The 11,993-nt window shown below is 35.7% G+C and overlaps 2 long non-coding RNA genes across 2 annotated transcripts; both read left to right on the top strand.

Annotated features, from left to right (window-relative positions):
* Window positions 1-2,323: 2,323 nt before the first annotated feature.
* Window positions 2,324-5,086, top strand: LOC129843007 (uncharacterized). Its single transcript, XR_008757774.1, has 2 exons — window positions 2,324-3,112; window positions 3,528-5,086. It is a non-coding gene; the product is annotated as an uncharacterized LOC129843007 (long non-coding RNA).
* Window positions 5,087-6,319: 1,233 nt separating this feature from the next.
* LOC129843008 (uncharacterized) lies at window positions 6,320-9,082 on the top strand. Its single transcript, XR_008757775.1, has 2 exons — window positions 6,320-7,108; window positions 7,524-9,082. It is a non-coding gene; the product is annotated as an uncharacterized LOC129843008 (long non-coding RNA).
* Window positions 9,083-11,993: the final 2,911 nt, after the last annotated feature.

Raw genomic sequence — 11,993 nt, 5'->3', positions numbered from 1 at the left:
AGTGCTTATTTCTGTTTTTCAACATGATTTAGAGCTTGTTTTTGGAAAAGTGTTTATTTCTGTATTTCAATGTTGCAACTTGCTGAAAACTGTCCACAGTGTTCCTAACATCCTGATTAAACAGTACTGAAAAAAAATTAACTTCCAGAGTGCATCAAACATGATTTAGAGCTTGTTTATGGAAAAGTGTCAATTTCTGTATTTCAACATAATTTGAAGCTTGTTTTTGAAAAGTGCTTATTTCTGTTTTTCAACATGATTTAGAGCATGTTTTTGGAAAAGTGTTTATTTCTGTATTTCAATGTTGCAACTTGCTGAAAACTGTCCACAGTGTTCCTAACATCCTGATTAAACAGTACTGAAAAAAAATTAACTTCCAGAGTGCATCAAACATGATTTAGAGCTTGTTTATGGAAAAGTGTTTATTTCTGTATTTCAACATGATTTGGAGCTTGTTTTTGGAAAAGTGTCAATTTCTGTATTTCAACATGATTTGAAGCTTGTTTTTGGAAAAGTGTTTATTTCTGTATTTCAACATGATTTAGAGCTTGTTTTTGGAAAAGTGTTTATTTCTGTATTTCAACATGATTTAGAGCTTGTTTTTGGAAAAGTGTTTATTTCTGTATTTCAATGTTGCAACTTGCTGAAAACTGTCCACAGTGTTCCTAACATCCTGATTAAACAGTACTGAAAAAAAATTAATTTCCAGAGTGCATCAAACATGATTTAGAGCTTGTTTATGGAAAAGTGTTTATTTCTGTATTTCAACATGATTTGGAGCTTGTTTATGGAAAAGTGTCAATTTCTGTATTTCAACATAATTTGAAGCTTGTTTTTGAAAAGTGCTTATTTCTGTTTTTCAACATGATTTAGAGCTTGTTTTTGGAAAAGTGTTTATTTCTGTATTTCAATGTTGCAACTTGCTGAAAACTGTCCACAGTGTTCCTAACATCCTGATTAAACAGTACTGAAAAAAAATTAACTTCCAGAGTGCATCAAACATGATTTAGAGCTTGTTTATGGAAAAGTGTTTATTTCTGTATTTCAACATGATTTGGAGCTTGTTTTTGGAAAAATGTCAATTTCTGTATTTCAACATGATTTGAAGCTTGTTTTTGGAAAAGTGTTTATTTCTGTATTTCAACATGATTTGGAGCTTGTTTTTGGAAAAGTGTTTATTTCTGTATTTCAACATGATTTAGAGCTTGTTTTTGGAAAAGTGTTTATTTCTGTATTTCAATGTTGCAACTTGCTGAAAACTGTCCACAGTGTTCCTAACATCCTGATTAAACAGTACTGAAAAAAAATTAATTTCCAGAGTGCATCAAACATGATTTAGAGCTTGTTTATGGAAAAGTGTTTATTTCTGTATTTCAACATGATTTGGAGCTTGTTTTTGGAAAAGTGTCAATTTCTGTATTTCAACATGATTTGAAGCTTGTTTTTGAAAAATGCTTATTTCTTTTTTTCAACATGATTTAGAGCTTGTTTTTGGAAAAGTGTTTATTTCTGTATTTCAATGTTGCAACTTGCTGAAAACTGTCCACAGTGTTCCTAACATCCTGATTAAACAGTACTGAAAAAAAATTAACTTCCAGAGTGCATCAAACATGATTTAGAGCTTGTTTATGGAAAAGTGTTTATTTCTGTATTTCAACATGATTTGGAGCTTGTTTTTGGAAAAGTGTCAATTTCTGTATTTCAACATGATTTGAAGCTTGTTTTTGGAAAAGTGTTTATTTCTGTATTTCAATGTTGCAACTTGCTGAAAACTGTCCACAGTGTTCCTAACATCCTGATTAAACAGTACTGAAAAAAAATTAACTTCCAGAGTGCATCAAACATGATTTAGAGCTTGTTTATGGAAAAGTGTTTATTTCTGTATTTCAACATGATTTGGAGCTTGTTTTTGGAAAAGTGTCAATTTCTGTATTTCAACATGATTTGAAGCTTGTTTTTGGAAAAGTGTTTATTTCTGTATTTCAATGTTGCAACTTGCTGAAAACTTTCCACAGTGTTCCTAACATCCTAATTAAACAGTACTGAAAAAAATTAACTTCCAGAGTGCATCAAACATGATTTAGAGCTTGTTTATGGAAAAGTGTTTATTTCTGTATTTCAACATGATTTGGAGCTTGTTTTTGGAAAAGTGTCAATTTCTGTATTTCAACATGATTTGAAGCTTGTTTTTGAAAAGTGCTTATTTCTGTTTTTCAACATGATTTAGAGCTTGTTTTTGGAAAAGTGTTTATTTCTGTATTTCAATGTTGCAACTTGCTGAAAACTGTCCACAGTGTTCCTAACATCCTGATTAACCCTTTCATGCGTGAGTTCCAAATATTTCTAACGGTCGCCCCAGCGTGAGTTTTTTTATGCACGTGATGTTAGAACGTTCTCTCCATTCCAGAATGTGATTGTTATGTAACAGTACATTTAACCTGCGCTGCCCTCAAACCAAAGCACGCAGCCTGTTTTATTTGTCAATTTTAAATTATTTTCTAACAAGTTTTTTATTTTCTAATAACAGTTTGAAATGATGTGTGTTTCGCCTTATTCATTCACATAAAAGTAGTCATTTTTACTTTTGCGGACCAATTAATTTTTGGGACATTTCTGACCCGGACAAAATTCCCCAAACACTTCTCAATTGTTTGTGCAGGACATTTACTCATCTGCCGTCCTGCATACACGTGTTCATATTTTCCACCTGTCGCCTGCATCGAAATCAAAGTTGTTTTCGTTACCAATAATACCTTTGGTAATGTGTGCGTTTCTATCAAAGTGCCTTAATACGTTATAATAGTTTCTGCATGTCGTGTTATGTCGTTTCTACTGTAACGTCATGTTTTTATGTACATTCCTTATAACCGCGGACAGGCGATGTAACGTTACTCATTTCATAACATTTATGGTGTTATACTCAATGCTTAGGTATCTAGCTACATTCTCCTATTAGCTCTGGAAAACAATGCTAATTTCGTCAGGGAAGTATTAGCATGTGTTGTATTTCGAAGCTACCCTGGCCTTATGACTCCCAAGTGGCACAGCGTCTCAGCGCTAGAAGCGTCACTACAGAGACCCATCTTCAAATCAAGACTGCGTTTCTATCAAAGTAAGTGCCTAATTACGTTATAATAGTTTCTGTGTCGTGTTATACCGTTTCTACCGTAGCTCACTGTGTATGGAGCATAATATATTTGTGTATATTCCGTATAACCGCGGACACGCTAGGTAACGTTACTCATGTTACTCACCTTTTATGGTGTTATATTCAATCGTGCTTATGTAGCTAGTTACATTATTCTATTAGTTCTGTAAAACAATGCTAAAGGCGTCAGAAGTATTGGCATGTTGTATTTTGACGCTACCCTGGAGAAATATCTTATACCACTTGGTCGTTTTCTGAGTACATTCCACAAAGCTGTTTATCATGTCAGCCTTATCCACTGCTCCCATTTTGAGGTAATAGTCAAGCACGCAGTCTGGTTTGATGTTTCTCTGTCTGGTTTGTTTCTCTCTCCCGTCAGGTGGTCCACCTTCCCTGTGGCCAACATGGTTGCTGTATGGACAGTGGAGAGGACTTGGACGTCTCGTTTGTCATGCCACTTTACTGCCAGCTGTTAACATTTCTTATTTTGTATAACGGGTCATTTAGGATGGTAGTAGCGTTGATGAAATGCAGTCATAGCAGCAGAACTAGAAAGCAGTCTTTACTGTCACCAGGAATGTGTACATTTCACAAATTGTGGTTGTCCCCCACTCCTGGCTCTCTCTTCTCCTGTAGCTCCAAGGCATAGTGATTGGTCTCTACTATGTCTCCCACCAGCTCCTCTGTCAGAAACAACTTGAAGCACTCTGCCTCAGTTGGAAATGGCAAGGGGCGTTGCACTCCAGACTGGGACTCATCAACACAATCAGCAGGGCCAGGAGGGATGAAATGGCTGGCAGCCTTCCAGCTACCACAGAACTGTACTTCATCCACTGTCAGTCTGCCACCATCACCACCAGCATCTTCAAAGGGACCTGGGACTTCGTCAGTGGACAAGGGAAATTCAGATTCAGGGTTCTCAGTGGCTACAAGGTTGGGGGGCAGCTCCTCACTCAGTCAGAATCTGATTCCTGACTTTCATACTCTGACTCATTGTCAGAATTTTTAAAAAATCTCCATAATTTCCACATTTGTTTGTTGTCTCCTTTTGAAAGATTGCTAATGCTTCAGCTTAGCTCACTAGCTACATACATAAACAACAACACTGAATGGTTTACAGTGAGAGGGTACGTGGTTGACTGCCGGCACGCGCCACTTGTATCAATAAATCCCTATCAGAAAATGTTTCGTGTGGCAATTATTTGTGTATTTACCGTTTTATTCACATGTTTTCAAATCTAGGTGACAAATCATGCATTCCGATTCTTGCACAGATTGTAATGGGCACATATGTGTGTAAAATACTTTTTTGAAGGTTATACTGATTATGATGAGCTAAGCTAATTCCAGCTGTGTAGCCATGTTTGTTGACATACAATGCATTCTGGGTTCACGTAATCGTCTGTTTGACCAAAGATGTTATAACAAAATGAGGTGAGTAAGAGTTCATAAATTGTTTGAGTACTTCCGGAAATGAATGGTGGGATGTGAACGATGGTAGATGACACACCCCTTCAACATGCATACTGTAACGACCCTGCTGTTTCATTACAATACTATAAACAGACCAAACTCATCTCGTCTTCTCTTCGGTTTCTGTGAGGAAAAATGCATGGCTGCGCGCTGAAACTAATCATCGGATTACTTTCGATTTCTATAAAGTTTTTCCTAATTATTTCGATCAATGGTGAGAACACCCGTGATGTGATTAATTATACATAGTAATTGCTATTAGCTAATTCATATTGTAGTTTATGTCAGCCTAGAGTTAGAAAATATAACTGCTTGTGTTGGGTCAATCTTTCCTCAGTTAGCGCTAGGACTATTGTAGCCTACATTTTCCCGGTTAGGATGATTGTGTTATGCTATACTGTATATACTTCTGTGAATGTCTGAACATTGAATCCAAAAAATAAACTGCTCACATTCTGGACATAACTTTGTAAGGACTGTTTGTGTAAATAATTTCTGAAAAAAGTGTGGCCAACTCAAACGCTGATTGTTGCGTCATTCGAAACTGGCCGTTCTAAACGAGCGTTCTAAATGGGTGTTCTAATCACACAGGGTGTGATCGTACGCTTCAGGGACCACTGTAGAACGATCACACCCTGTGTGATGGTACGTGTGAAAGGGTTAAACAGTACTGAAAAAAAATTTACTTCCAGAGTGCATCAAACATGATTTAGAGCTTGTTTATGGAAAAGTGTCAATTTCTGTATTTCAACATAATTTGGAGCTTGTTTTTGGAAAAGTGTTAATTTCTGTATTTCAACATGATTTAGAGCTTGTTTTTGGAAAAGTGTTTATTTCTGTATTTCAACATGATTTAGAGCTTGTTTTTGGAAAAGTTTTTATTTCTGTATTTCAATGTTGCAACTTGCTGAAAACTGTCCACAGTGTTCCTAACATCCTGATTAAACAGTACTGAAAAAAAATTAACTTCCAGAGTGCATCAAACATGATTTAGAGCTTGTTTATGGAAAAGTGTTTATTTCTGTATTTCAACATGATTTGGAGCTTGTTTTTGGAAAAGTGTCAATTTCTGTATTTCAACATGATTTGAAGCTTGTTTTTGGAAAAGTGTTTATTTCTGTATTTCAATGTTGCAACTTGCTGAAAACTGTCCACAGTGTTCCTAACATCCTGATTAAACAGTACTGAAAAAAAATTAACTTCCAGAGTGCATCAAACATGATTTAGAGCTTGTTTATGGAAAAGTGTTTATTTCTGTATTTCAACATGATTTGGAGCTTGTTTTTGGAAAAGTGTCAATTTCTGTATTTCAACATGATTTGAAGCTTGTTTTTGGAAAAGTGTTTATTTCTGTATTTCAATGTTGCAACTTGCTGAAAACTTTCCACAGTGTTCCTAACATCCTAATTAAACAGTACTGAAAAAAATTAACTTCCAGAGTGCATCAAACATGATTTAGAGCTTGTTTATGGAAAAGTGTTTATTTCTGTATTTCAACATGATTTGGAGCTTGTTTTTGGAAAAGTGTCAATTTCTGTATTTCAACATGATTTGAAGCTTGTTTTTGAAAAGTGCTTATTTCTGTTTTTCAACATGATTTAGAGCTTGTTTTTGGAAAAGTGTTTATTTCTGTATTTCAATGTTGCAACTTGCTGAAAACTGTCCACAGTGTTCCTAACATCCTGATTAACCCTTTCATGCGTGAGTTCCAAATATTTCTAACGGTCGCCCCAGCGTGAGTTTTTTTATGCACGTGATGTTAGAACGTTCTCTCCATTCCAGAATGTGATTGTTATGTAACAGTACATTTAACCTGCGCTGCCCTCAAACCAAAGCACGCAGCCTGTTTTATTTGTCAATTTTAAATTATTTTCTAACAAGTTTTTTATTTTCTAATAACAGTTTGAAATGATGTGTGTTTCGCCTTATTCATTCACATAAAAGTAGTCATTTTTACTTTTGCGGACCAATTAATTTTTGGGACATTTCTGACCCGGACAAAATTCCCCAAACACTTCTCAATTGTTTGTGCAGGACATTTACTCATCTGCCGTCCTGCATACACGTGTTCATATTTTCCACCTGTCGCCTGCATCGAAATCAAAGTTGTTTTCGTTACCAATAATACCTTTGGTAATGTGTGCGTTTCTATCAAAGTGCCTTAATACGTTATAATAGTTTCTGCATGTCGTGTTATGTCGTTTCTACTGTAACGTCATGTTTTTATGTACATTCCTTATAACCGCGGACAGGCGATGTAACGTTACTCATTTCATAACATTTATGGTGTTATACTCAATGCTTAGGTATCTAGCTACATTCTCCTATTAGCTCTGGAAAACAATGCTAATTTCGTCAGGGAAGTATTAGCATGTGTTGTATTTCGAAGCTACCCTGGCCTTATGACTCCCAAGTGGCACAGCGTCTCAGCGCTAGAAGCGTCACTACAGAGACCCATCTTCAAATCAAGACTGCGTTTCTATCAAAGTAAGTGCCTAATTACGTTATAATAGTTTCTGTGTCGTGTTATACCGTTTCTACCGTAGCTCACTGTGTATGGAGCATAATATATTTGTGTATATTCCGTATAACCGCGGACACGCTAGGTAACGTTACTCATGTTACTCACCTTTTATGGTGTTATATTCAATCGTGCTTATGTAGCTAGTTACATTATTCTATTAGTTCTGTAAAACAATGCTAAAGGCGTCAGAAGTATTGGCATGTTGTATTTTGACGCTACCCTGGAGAAATATCTTATACCACTTGGTCGTTTTCTGAGTACATTCCACAAAGCTGTTTATCATGTCAGCCTTATCCACTGCCCCCATTTTGAGGTAATAGTCAAGCACGCAGTCTGGTTTGATGTTTCTCTGTCTGGTTTGTTTCTCTCTCCCGTCAGGTGGTCCACCTTCCCTGTGGCCAACATGGTTGCTGTATGGACAGTGGAGAGGACTTGGACGTCTCGTTTGTCATGCCACTTTACTGCCAGCTGTTAACATTTCTTATTTTGTATAACGGGTCATTTAGGATGGTAGTAGCGTTGATGAAATGCAGTCATAGCAGCAGAACTAGAAAGCAGTCTTTACTGTCACCAGGAATGTGTACATTTCACAAATTGTGGTTGTCCCCCACTCCTGGCTCTCTCTTCTCCTGTAGCTCCAAGGCATAGTGATTGGTCTCTACTATGTCTCCCACCAGCTCCTCTGTCAGAAACAACTTGAAGCACTCTGCCTCAGTTGGAAATGGCAAGGGGCGTTGCACTCCAGACTGGGACTCATCAACACAATCAGCAGGGCCAGGAGGGATGAAATGGCTGGCAGCCTTCCAGCTACCACAGAACTGTACTTCATCCACTGTCAGCCTGCCACCATCACCACCAGCATCTTCAAAGGGACCTGGGACTTCGTCAGTGGACAAGGGAAATTCAGATTCAGGGTTCTCAGTGGCTACAAGGTTGGGGGGCAGCTCCTCACTCAGTCAGAATCTGATTCCTGACTTTCATACTCTGACTCATTGTCAGAATTTTTAAAAAATCTCCATAATTTCCACATTTGTTTGTTGTCTCCTTTTGAAAGATTGCTAATGCTTCAGCTTAGCTCACTAGCTACATACATAAACAACAACACTGAATGGTTTACAGTGAGAGGGTACGTGGTTGACTGCCGGCACGCGCCACTTGTATCAATAAATCCCTATCAGAAAATGTTTCGTGTGGCAATTATTTGTGTATTTACCGTTTTATTCACATGTTTTCAAATCTAGGTGACAAATCATGCATTCCGATTCTTGCACAGATTGTAATGGGCACATATGTGTGTAAAATACTTTTTTGAAGGTTATACTGATTATGATGAGCTAAGCTAATTCCAGCTGTGTAGCCATGTTTGTTGACATACAATGCATTCTGGGTTCACGTAATCGTCTGTTTGACCAAAGATGTTATAACAAAATGAGGTGAGTAAGAGTTCATAAATTGTTTGAGTACTTCCGGAAATGAATGGTGGGATGTGAACGATGGTAGATGACACACCCCTTCAACATGCATACTGTAACGACCCTGCTGTTTCATTACAATACTATAAACAGACCAAACTCATCTCGTCTTCTCTTCGGTTTCTGTGAGGAAAAATGCATGGCTGCGCGCTGAAACTAATCATCGGATTACTTTCGATTTCTATAAAGTTTTTCCTAATTATTTCGATCAATGGTGAGAACACCCGTGATGTGATTAATTATACATAGTAATTGCTATTAGCTAATTCATATTGTAGTTTATGTCAGCCTAGAGTTAGAAAATATAACTGCTTGTGTTGGGTCAATCTTTCCTCAGTTAGCGCTAGGACTATTGTAGCCTACATTTTCCCGGTTAGGATGATTGTGTTATGCTATACTGTATATACTTCTGTGAATGTCTGAACATTGAATCCAAAAAATAAACTGCTCACATTCTGGACATAACTTTGTAAGGACTGTTTGTGTAAATAATTTCTGAAAAAAGTGTGGCCAACTCAAACGCTGATTGTTGCGTCATTCGAAACTGGCCGTTCTAAACGAGCGTTCTAAATGGGTGTTCTAATCACACAGGGTGTGATCGTACGCTTCAGGGACCACTGTAGAACGATCACACCCTGTGTGATGGTACGTGTGAAAGGGTTAAACAGTACTGAAAAAAAATTTACTTCCAGAGTGCATCAAACATGATTTAGAGCTTGTTTATGGAAAAGTGTCAATTTCTGTATTTCAACATAATTTGGAGCTTGTTTTTGGAAAAGTGTTAATTTCTGTATTTCAACATGATTTAGAGCTTGTTTTTGGAAAAGTGTTTATTTCTGTATTTCAACATGATTTAGAGCTTGTTTTTGGAAAAGTTTTTATTTCTGTATTTCAATGTTGCAACTTGCTGAAAACTGTCCACAGTGTTCCTAACATCCTGATTAAACAGTACTGAAAAAAAATTAACTTCCAGAGTGCATCAAACATGATTTAGAGCTTGTTTATGGAAAAGTGTTTATTTCTGTATTTCAACATGATTTGGAGCTTGTTTTTGGAAAAGTGTCAATTTCTGTATTTCAACATGATTTGAAGCTTGTTTTTGGAAAAGTGTTTATTTCTGTATTTCAATGTTGCAACTTGCTGAAAACTGTCCACAGTGTTCCTAACATCCTGATTAAACAGTACTGAAAAAAAATTAACTTCCAGAGTGCATCAAACATGATTTAGAGCTTGTTTATGGAAAAGTGTTTATTTCTGTATTTCAACATGATTTGGAGCTTGTTTTTGGAAAAGTGTCAATTTCTGTATTTCAACATGATTTGAAGCTTGTTTTTGGAAAAGTGTTTATTTCTGTATTTCAATGTTGCAACTTGCTGAAAACTTTCCACAGTGTTCCTAACATCCTGATTAAACAGTACTGAAAAAAATTAACTTCCAGAGTGCATCAAACATGATTTAGAGCTTGTTTATGGAAAAGTGTTTATTTCTGTATTTCAACATGATTTGGAGCTTGTTTTTGGAAAAGTGTCAATTTCTGTATTTCAACATGATTTGAAGCTTGTTTTTGAAAAGTGCTTATTTCTGTTTTTCAACATGATTTAGAGCTTGTTTTTGGAAAAGTGTTTATTTCTGTATTTCAATGTTGCAACTTGCTGAAAACTGTCCACAGTGTTCCTAACATCCTGATTAAACAGTACTGAAAAAAAATTTACTTCCAGAGTGCATCAAACATGATTTAGAGCTTGTTTATGGAAAAGTGTCAATTTCTGTATTTCAACATAATTTGAAGCTTGTTTTTGAAAAGTGCTTATTTCTGTTTTTCAACATGATTTAGAGCATGTTTTTGGAAAAGTGTTTATTTCTGTATTTCAATGTTGCAACTTGCTGAAAACTGTCCACAGTGTTCCTAACATCCTGATTAAACAGTACTGAAAAAAAATTAACTTCCAGAGTGCATCAAACATGATTTAGAGCTTGTTTATGGAAAAGTGTTTATTTCTGTATTTCAACATGATTTGGAGCTTGTTTTTGGAAAAGTGTCAATTTCTGTATTTCAACATGATTTGAAGCTTGTTTTTGGAAAAGTGTTTATTTCTGTATTTCAATGTTGCAACTTGCTGAAAACTGTCCACAGTGTTCCTAACATCCTGATTAAACAGTACTGAAAAAAAATTAACTTCCAGAGTGCATCAAACATGATTTAGAGCTTGTTTATGGAAAAGTGTTTATTTCTGTATTTCAACATGATTTGGAGCTTGTTTTTGGAAAAGTGTCAATTTCTGTATTTCAACATGATTTGAAGCTTGTTTTTGGAAAAGTGTTTATTTCTGTATTTCAATGTTGCAACTTGCTGAAAACTTTCCACAGTGTTCCTAACATCCTGATTAAACAGTACTGAAAAAAATTAACTTCCAGAGTGCATCAAACATGATTTAGAGCTTGTTTATGGAAAAGTGTTTATTTCTGTATTTCAACATGATTTGGAGCTTGTTTTTGGAAAAGTGTCAATTTCTGTATTTCAACATGATTTGAAGCTTGTTTTTGAAAAGTGCTTATTTCTGTTTTTCAACATGATTTAGAGCTTGTTTTTGGAAAAGTGTTTATTTCTGTATTTCAATGTTGCAACTTGCTGAAAACTGTCCACAGTGTTCCTAACATCCTGATTAAACAGTACTGAAAAAAAATTTACTTCCAGAGTGCATCAAACATGATTTAGAGCTTGTTTATGGAAAAGTGTCAATTTCTGTATTTCAACATAATTTGAAGCTTGTTTTTGAAAAGTGCTTATTTCTGTTTTTCAACATGATTTAGAGCATGTTTTTGGAAAAGTGTTTATTTCTCTATTTCAATGTTGCAACTTGCTGAAAACTGTCCACAGTGTTCCTAACATCCTGATTAAACAGTACTGAAAAAAAATTAACTTCCAGAGTGCATCAAACATGATTTAGAGCTTGTTTATGGAAAAGTGTTTATTTCTGTATTTCAACATGATTTGGAGCTTGTTTTTGGAAAAGTGTCAATTTCTGTATTTCAACATGATTTGAAGCTTGTTTTTGGAAAAGTGTTTATTTCTGTATTTCAATGTTGCAACTTGCTGAAAACTGTCCACAGTGTTCCTAACATCCTGATTAAACAGTACTGAAAAAAAAATAACTTCCAGAGTGCATCAAACATTATTTAGAGCTTGTTTATGGGAAAGTGTCAATTTCTGTATTTCAACATGATTTGGAGCTTGTTTTTGGAAAAGTGTTAATTTCTGTATTTCAACATGATTTAGAGCTTGTTTTTGGAAAAGTGTTTATTTCTGTATTTCAACATGATTTAGAGCTTGTTTTTGGAAAAGTGTTTATTTCTGTATTTCAATGTTGCAACTTGC

Source organism: Salvelinus fontinalis, unplaced genomic scaffold (genome assembly GCF_029448725.1).
Source record: "Salvelinus fontinalis isolate EN_2023a unplaced genomic scaffold, ASM2944872v1 scaffold_0086, whole genome shotgun sequence".
Taxonomy (NCBI): Eukaryota; Metazoa; Chordata; class Actinopteri; order Salmoniformes; family Salmonidae; genus Salvelinus; species Salvelinus fontinalis.
The sequence above is the reverse complement of the archived record's forward strand: the minus strand, read 5'-3'. Positions and strand labels throughout refer to the sequence as shown.